The following is a 9820-nucleotide window of genomic DNA, read 5'->3' on the forward strand; positions in this document are numbered from 1 at the left end:
ATGTTGGAGTATAAAAAAGTTAGCGTTAGCTTGTTAATAACAGTAGTAAAGCAGGGGTGGTGTAGTTTGCAAGACTAAAGACACGTTTTTATTCACTTGCCTTTTTTGGCTCATTCATTTTTCAATCTGTTGCTATGTTCATTTCGTTGACAAATAATTGTCAATATTTTAAACAACAACATTTTTCACAGACAAAAACGAGACGAAAATCAAACCCAGCTATGAATGACAAAGACTAATATCTATTGTCATTTTGGGTCAGCATTCGGTCTTAAAGCGACAGCAGTCCATTAACCTGCTTCCATTTGTGCTCTTAATATTAATCAAACAACAAAAGACAGAGAAAATCACCTCTTTAGTTTTAATAAGGATTAATTATATTTATTATACATTAATTATTTATTCCATATCTATAAGGAATGTTGTATGCAAGTTGTTATAAAGAATGCATATCATTCATTGAAAATAAGACATTGTGTTCTTCTTTAGGAGGAGTAGTTTTATTTCATTGTTACATAATATTTGTTTATATGTCACAGCAGTTAAATCTGTGTCTGTATTTAATATCATTCATATTAATAGGTTAATACAGTAGATAATGGGTTTGGACATTTTAGAGAAATTCTTAATGCATTACAATTTAACTAAACCCATTAAATGTGTGCGTCTGAGTGTAGTGTAGAGAACAAGTTCTAACATCCTGTTAAGTTTTCTGATTATATTTTTCTGTTTAAAAATAAATAAAAAAGATTTATAGATTTATTGTAGCAACCTGAGCACTTTCTGATGATTTTTTGCACTGTGAATTTGCACTTTCAGTTCTGTTTTTGAACAAAGGATTGGAAATGTATGCTTTTTTTATCCGATTAAAATAATCGTTAGTTGCAGCCCTAAAGGAAAGGCTCTAAAAGTGATAATCCGGATATCATTACACGATGTTGCTGGTTCTGTATATCGTTTGGTTTTTCCGTAGACAGTCCAAACGGAAAGAACAACCTGAAGACAGACGATGATGCAGATATGACAATATACTACTGTAAAACATCATTAAACATTCATTCTGAAGCATCTCTCCATTCACACACATTAAACATTAACATTATGATTTGACTTGTGAGTGTGTAGTGTCGCTGTTTGAGCATAAACAACGTCTGCAATGTTACGACGCTCAAACTTCTTCACAGGTTAGTGACATCACAAACCCTGATATTTACATAACTCCGCCCCCGAGAACATGTGGAGAAGAGGAAGAGTTGCTGTCCGTCTCTCACATTTATTGATACAGGACGAACACAAACGCGTGTCATAAAGCCAGATGACATCATCAGTTATAACCGTAATTACACTAAACTATCCCTGTTCTCTCTTCATCAGCAGATATTCTCTGGCTCATCTTACCCCACACCAGCGCTCTAGAGATCACCGTGACAGAATATGCTAATCAATGACTGAAGATGGTTAACTCAAACTCATCCTCTATCCCTTCAGAAACGTCCTGTCTCGTTCTACATGTATGTGTGAGTGAGTGAGTGTGTGTGTGTGTGTGTGTGTGTGTGTCCTGTCTCATTCTACATGTCGTCTCTTCTTCTGGAGTCTCTCCATCATTGACCGACTCCGGTTTGATCATTAAAGGCTGAACAGTTTCAGTGTGTGTGTGTGTGTGTGTGTGTGTGAGAGGTCATCAGAGCTGCTAACACGAGCTCTTGAAGCTCCGCCCTCTTCCTGAAAGTGGGAGGGGAGCAGCTCATTTGCATTTAAAGGGACACACAGGACACAAAGGGAAATTCAACATGCTATCTGTGGGGTATTTTGAGCTGAAACTTCACACACACTTATTTGCAATTAGATCACTGATATTGAGCAGGAATAAAATAGAGGTAAAATAAAAATAGGAGATGAAATCATAGAATGAAATTATAGGCTTGATAATATATCAAATAAGATAAGTTTAGATCCTCCCATGGGTGGTACGACCTACTAAACCTTCCAGTAAAGAAGTGGCGGAAAGCACTGAGTGAGTCACTCAAATTAGATCTAAAAATGTACTCTATTTATATGGAAGTTTACAAGAGCTCAGGCACACTACAGTAAATTAAAGGGTCATCACACACACAGTTTCTGTCAGTCTGGTGTTAGTCTGGAGTATCTCTAGAGTAGTGTTGATCCTTCATATCTCACTAGAGTCTTTAGTTTATCAGATTTATAAAAGACAGAAACACTGAACCCATTCTTTCTGAACACAGCCGAGCTCGAGGAGGAGAGCAGTGGGCGGAGCTAAAGACACACACACACACACACGCACGCACGCACACACACACAGACACACACACAAACACACACTCTATTAGTGACATTGTTGATCTTGTGTCTAAAAACACAACGCCAGCGCCGCCGACGACTCATGTAACCCGAACCAAGCTCAGTGATGTGTGTGTGTGTGTGTGTGTGTGTATGTGCTCATTCAGGAGAAGTGCCCATATAAGGAGTTCCGCCCTTTATGATGTCACACAGGGCCACACATTCTGAAACTGTGTGTGTGTGTGTGTGTGTGTGTGTGTGTGTGTGTGTGTGTGTGTGTGTGTGTGTGTGTGTGTGTGTGTGTGTGTGTGTGTGTGTGTGTGTGTGTGTGTGTGTGTGAATCCTGAAGGAGTGTGTGTGGCACAGAAATACTCCGTCACACGTCCAGCTGGTGTTGTGAAGCTTTGTCCATGTTTATCATGAGAATCAACTCTAGCAGTGAGAATGAGGCAGAATGCAGGAGCAGATCTTCCCCTTTAATCAATACATTCTGACTAATGTGGAGGCAAACATGCACACTTACTCCACCGTACATTTGCTGTTCACAAACATACACCGCATAAATCTTATCTAGCACCACCTAATGAAAGTCAAACAAAGAGTCTAACATGGGAAAGAGTCATTCAAGGACAGCAGCGATGTAAACACCACCGAATGTGAGGGCTGTTCTTCTCCCTCAAAGACTCATGGCTGCATGTTTCGCATCATCACAAATCAAACTACAATGAAAATGCCTGATAAGATTGAGATTTTGTCTGCTCTCTCTCTCTCTGCTGGATTGATAAAACCACTGCATTTGAGCTTCAGCCGGTCTGTAAACACACCTTGTTCCATCAGAGTCAGCACACACTTGATTTCATTAATCAAGACCCTTAAGAACAAACGTCTAGGACGCTTCAAGAGAGCTAAAACACTCAAGGCCTTCAAAACACTGAATCCCACAACGAGCCCTTTGTTGAAACACACTCACGGATTCTCAGGAAACTGAACATGACACTGAAGGAACTCTTAGAATAAAGAGCAACTGCAAAAAAAAAATGTTTTGTCTTTTCTCAGGAAAATGATTATACACAGGAAATGATTACATTCCGTATTATTATATTATATAATATTATGTTATTAAAATTAGATTTAGTTAAAGGAATTAATACTTTTATTCAGCAAGGATGCATTACATTGATCAAAAGTGATAGTTTTTGTAACAATGTAAAAGTCTTTACTATTTCAATTTATGGAACAACATGTCATGATCAAACAATGCCTCTGTGTAAACATCAAAAACGTGAATTTGTGAAAGCGATGATGTCGTGCACATGCATATTACATGTCAAGACCGTAACCATGTCTTCAACATTGGACATCATTTTTTAATTGTTATAAAGCATAAAGAAACAGAACAGTGAACGAAATTCTAGATCTAGTTGGGAAATAATCATTTTGGGACTATTTGCAAATAACATTTGCGTCAAATATATATAGTTAGTCTCAAGATTCTTCACGTTAGTGAATAAATACATAGATTCACTGTTAATATTCAAATTCCTTAGTGGTGTTCTGTGCACAAGCCAAAAGAGAACATAAACCTTGCCTACTTTGATTGGCCATCTCAATGTAACGGAGGTCAGCTAGTAGTCGCTGTGTGAGTAAACCTCACTCCTCTGATCTCAAGAGACGCTCTAGTGACTAGGTCCCTGTATGACCGAAGCAGGAGTTTGGTCCGCATTGCCGGCAGTAAGTCAGACTTGTTCCCGGTGCATGTTGGACTCCGGCAGGGCTGCCCTTTGTCGCCGGTTCTGTTCATAATTTTTATGGACAGAATTTCTAGGCGCAGCCAAGGGCCGGAGGGTGTCAGGTTTGGGGACCACACGGTTTCGTCTCTGCTCTTTGCGGATGACGTTGTCGTGTTGGCCCCTTCTAACCAGGACCTTCAGCATGCACTGGGGCGGTTTGCAGCCGAGTGTGAAGTGGCTGGGATGGGGATCAGCACCTCCAAATCCGAGGCCATGGTCCTCAGTCGGAAAAGGGTGGCTTGCCCTCTTCAGGTTGGTGGAGAGTTCCTGCCCCAAGTGGAGGAGTTTAAGTATCTAGGGGTCTTGTTCACGAGTGAGGGGAGGATGGAACGGGAGATTGACAGACGGATCGGTGCAGCTTCTGCAGTAATGCGGTCGATGTACCGGTCTGTCGTGGTGAAGAAAGAGCTAAGCCGTAAGGCGAAGATCTCGATTTACCGGTCAATCTACGTTCCTACTCTCACCTATGGTCATGAGCTTTGGGTCATGACCGAAAGGACAAGATCCCGGATACAGGCGGCCGAAATGAGCTTTCTCCGCAGGGTGGCTGGGCGCTCCCTTAGAGATAGGGTGAGAAGCTCAGTCACTCGGGAGGAACTCGGAGTAGAGCCGCTGCTCCTCCACATCGAGAGGGGTCGGCTGAGGTGGCTCGGGCATCTGTTCCGGATGCCTCCTGAACGCCTTCCCGGGAAGGTGTTTCGGGCATGTCCAACCGGGAGGAGGCCCCGGGGAAGACCTAGGACACGCTGGAGGGACTATGTCTTCCGGCTGGCCTGGGAACGCCTCGGTGTCCCCCCGGAAGAGCTAGAGGAAGTGTCTAGGGAGAGGGAAGTCTGGGCATCTCTGCTTAGACTGCTGCCCCCGCGACCCGGCCCTGGATAAGCGGAAGAAGATGGATGGATGGACGAGCATGTGCATTACGAGCTCACGCATGTGCATTACGAGCTCGCGCATGTGCATTACGAGCTCGCGCATGTGCATTACGAGCTCGCGCATGTGCATTACGAGCTCGCGCATGTGCATTACGCGCTCGCGCATGTGCATTACGCGCTCGCGCATGTGCATTACGCGCTCGCGCATGTGCATTACGCGCTCGCGCATGTGCATTACGCGCTCGCGCATGTGCATTACGCGCTCACGCATGTGCATTACGCGCTCACGCATGTGCATTACGCGCTCACGCATGTGCATTACGCGCTCACGCATGTGCATTACGAGCTCACGCATGTGCAGCATGTGCATAACGAGCTCACGCATGTGCATTACTTGCTCACGCATGTGCATTACGTGCTCACGCATGTGCATTACGAGCTCACGCATGTGCATTACGAGCTCACGCATGTGCATTACGAGCTCACGCATGTGCATTACGAGCTCACGCATGCAGCATGTGCATAATGAGCTCACGCATGTGCATTACTTGCTCACGCATGTGCATTACGTGCTCACGCATGTGCATTACGAGCTCACGCATGTGCATTACGAGCTCACGCATGTGCATTACGAGCTCACGCATGTGCATTACGAGCTCACGCATGTGCAGCATGTGCATTACGAGCTCACGCATGTGCATTACGTGCTCACGCATGTGCATTACGAGCTCACGCATGTGCATTACGAGCTCACGCATGTGCATTACGAGCTCACGCATGTGCAGCATGTGCATAATGAGCTCACGCATGTGCATTACTTGCTCACGCATGTGCATTACGTGCTCACGCATGTGCATTACGAGCTCACGCAGATGCATTACGAGCTCACGCATGTGCATTACGAGCTCACGCATGTGCAGCATGTGCATTACGAGCTCACGCATGTGCATTACGAGCTCACGCATGTGCATTACGAGCTCACGCATGTGCAGCATGTGCATTACGAGCTCACGCATGTGCAGCACGAGCTCACGCATGTGCAGCATGTGCATTACGAGCTCACGCATGTGCAGCATGTGCATCACGAGCTCACACATGTGCAGCATGTGCATCACGAGCTCACGCATGTGCATCACGAGCTCACGCATGTGCATCACGCGCTCACGCATGTGCATCACGCGCTCACGCATGTGCATCACGCGCTCACGCATGTGCATCACGCGCTCACGCATGTGCATCACGAGCTCACGCATGTGCATCACGAGCTCACGCATGTGCATCACGCGCTCACGCATGTGCATTACGCGCTCACGCATGTGCATTACGAGCTCACGCATGTGCATTACGAGCTCACGCATGTGCAGCATGTGCATCACGAGCTCACGCATGTGCATTACGAGCTCACGCATGTGCATCACGAGCTCACGCATGTGCATCACGAGCTCACGCATGTGCATCACGAGCTCACGCATGTGCATCACAAGCTCACGCATGTGCATCACAAGCTCACGCATGTGCATTACGAGCTCACGCATGTGCATCACGAGCTCACGCATGTGCATCACGAGCTCACGCATGTGCATCACGAGCTCACGCATGTGCATTACGTGCTCACGCATGTGCATTACGAGCTCACGCATGTGCATTACGAGCTCACGCATGTGCATTACTTGCTCACGCATGTGCATTACGAGCTCACGCATGTGCATTACGTGCTCACGCATGTGCATTACGAGCTCACGCATGTGCATTACGAGCTCACGCATGTGCATTACTTGCTCACGCATGTGCATTACGTGCTCACGCATGTGCATTACGAGCTCACGCATGTGCATTACGAGCTCACGCATGTGCAGCATGTGCATAATGAGCTCACGCATGTGCATTACTTGCTCACGCATGTGCATTACGTGCTCACGCATGTGCATTACGAGCTCACGCATGTGCATTACGAGCTCACGCATGTGCAGCATGTGCATTACGAGCTCACGCATGTGCATTACGAGCTCACGCATGTGCATTACGAGCTCACGCATGTGCAGCATGTGCATTACAAGCTCACGCATGTGCAGCATGTGCATCACGAGCTCACGCATGTGCAGCATGTGCATCACGAGCTCACGCATGTGCAGCATGTGCATCACGAGCTCACGCATGTGCATCACGAGCTCACGCATGTGCATCACGCGCTCACGCATGTGCATCACGAGGTCACGCATGTGCATCACGAGCTCACGCATGTGCATCACGAGCTCACGCATGTGCATCACGCGCTCACGCATGTGCATTACGCGCTCACGCATGTGCATTACGAGCTCACGCATGTGCATTACGAGCTCACGCATGTGCATTACGAGCTCACGCATGTGCAGCATGTGCATCACGAGCTCACGCATGTGCATTACGAGCTCACGCATGTGCATCACGAGCTCACGCATGTGCATCACGAGCTCACGCATGTGCATCACGAGCTCACGCATGTGCATCACAAGCTCACGCATGTGCATCACGAGCTCACGCATGTGCATCACGAGCTCACGCATGTGCATCACGAGCTCACGCATGTGCATCACGAGCTCACGCATGTGCATCACGAGCTCACGCATGTGCATTACGAGCTCACGCATGTGCATTACGAGCTCACGCATGTGCATCACGAGCTCACGCATGTGCATCACGAGCTCACGCATGTGCATCACGAGCTCACGCATGTGCATCACGAGCTCACGCATGTGCATCACGAGCTCACGCATGTGCATCACGAGCTCACACATGTGCATCACGAGCTCACGCATGTGCATTACGAGCTCACGCATGTGCATTACGAGCTCACGCATGTGCAGCATGTGCATTACGAGCTCATGCATGTGTATTACATGCTGCATGTGCATTACGTGCTCACGCATGTGCATTACGTGCTCACGCATGTGCATTACGTGCTCACGCATGTGCATTACGAGTTCACGCATGTGCATTACGAATTCACGCATGTGCATTACGTGCTCACACATGTGCATTACGTGCTCACGCATGTGCATTACGCATTCACACATGTGCATTACGTGCTCACGCATGTGTATTATGTGTTTGCAGGGTGTTTCTTGACAAAGTCACATCTCCAACCACTGGCCTGGCATTCATAATACAGCCTTTTTAATCATTTTCGCAGGTCCGTGTGAACGGGGATCATTTTGACAAAGTTGTCGTGTAAACAAACATACCCTAAAGTGGACACAAGCATGCAGTATTTCTACAGGGTGGGTGTGTGTTGGATTGAACTGGGGTGTTAAAAACATGCTCTTCCCACTCAGTCGCCCTCGAGTCTTCGTTGCTCAAAAACCCTCACACATCACACAATGGTTGTCTGTCTGTCAGTTCCCGCTTGACTCTGGAGGAACGTCCGGCTTGGATCGGACACAGTCTGCACATCTAAACACTGTGCTGGGTGTGAGAGGGCAGAAAACTAAAGACACAAGTCCTCTCTCGCTAGAGGAGTCAGTCGTGTTATATTGTTATAATGTCAGGAGCTTCAGCTGGGGGCCAGGTGGCACATTCTGTCCACCAATAACAAAACAGGATTTTACCATGGAAAAGTAACCGCAGGTTTTCTCCAAAACAATTATCCTTAATTAATTGCGGGTGTTGTCTACGCACATGGCAACACATTCCACACTGTAAAATCCAACCGTGATTCTAACTAACACTTTTAATTCACGGTACTTAATGTCTTAATTGTAAAATGCTAGTACTATTCACATACTATACCTTGTTTAAACCCAAGTTAAAATCAATTGATTGGTTTGAGAGCCATTTTGTCAAGCAAAAAAAAAATCACCATTATGGAGATCAGTGTTCTATTGGTTCGTTACTAATAGTAATAACATTCATATTAGTGTAATTCTCTTCCTATTAATGCAGCACTGCAACAAGAAATCACAGTTATTTGGATTCAAAGGAAGATGGGAAATAAATTGTTTGCTTTTAAAAGCTGGCCTAGCTTCTGAGTGAATAATTAAATATAGTTCATGATTTAGTCAGAAATTAGGTCACCCTTTTAAAAGCAGAAACCTATGAAATACTTCCCTTCATGTCGTATAATGATCGTTTACAATTTTGTTGCCAACACTTACGTCATAAATACTCTGAGGACGATTGACGGACTCAAACACAACTATTAAAAAAGCTTCACACATTCACTGACGCTCCAGAAGGACACACAAAGCATTAAGAGCCGGGGGTGAACACTTTTGCACAGGATGATGATGTCCAAAATTGTTCTTATTTAATTTAAATATCATATTTTTTTCATTTAGTCGTGCCCTTCAGAAGCAACAGAAGATACTCACATGTTTCCCGAAAGACAAATTAAGTTCAATTTACCCTGATCTTCAAATGCATAAGTGTTCACCCCCGGCTCTGAATGTGTCGTGTTTCCTTCTGGAGCATCAGTGAATGTTTGAGCCTTTTTTAGTAGTTGTGTTTGAGTCCCTCAATCTTCTTCAGATCTCAGAATCACAGTCACTGTACACACACACACGCTCTGAATATACAGAAGATGCTGGAAAACTGAAGAATCTGCAGGAGCTGGAGGATTTTTCTGAAGAACGTTGGTCAGGACACACAAGAGACTCAAGAACAACCATCACCACACACACACACACACACACACACACACACACACACACACACACACACACACACACACACACACACACACACACACACACACACACACACACACACACACACACACACACACACACACACACACACACACACACACACACACACACACACACACACACACAAGAATCAAGGGTTCATAAACTTCTGAACGGGTGATTTTAATAAGTTCAGCTG

The 9820-nt window shown here is 45.6% G+C and overlaps 1 long non-coding RNA gene across 1 annotated transcript in view; it reads left to right on the top strand.

Moving 5' to 3' along the window:
• The window catches only part of LOC307118867, a 272203-nt gene that overhangs the window by 117935 nt on the left and 144448 nt on the right, over positions 1-9820 (top strand). The gene's annotated exons all lie outside the window — the stretch shown is intronic.

This window comes from Gobio gobio, assembly GCF_949357685.1.
Source record: "Gobio gobio genome assembly, chromosome: 22".
Classification (NCBI taxonomy): domain Eukaryota; kingdom Metazoa; phylum Chordata; class Actinopteri; order Cypriniformes; family Gobionidae; genus Gobio; species Gobio gobio.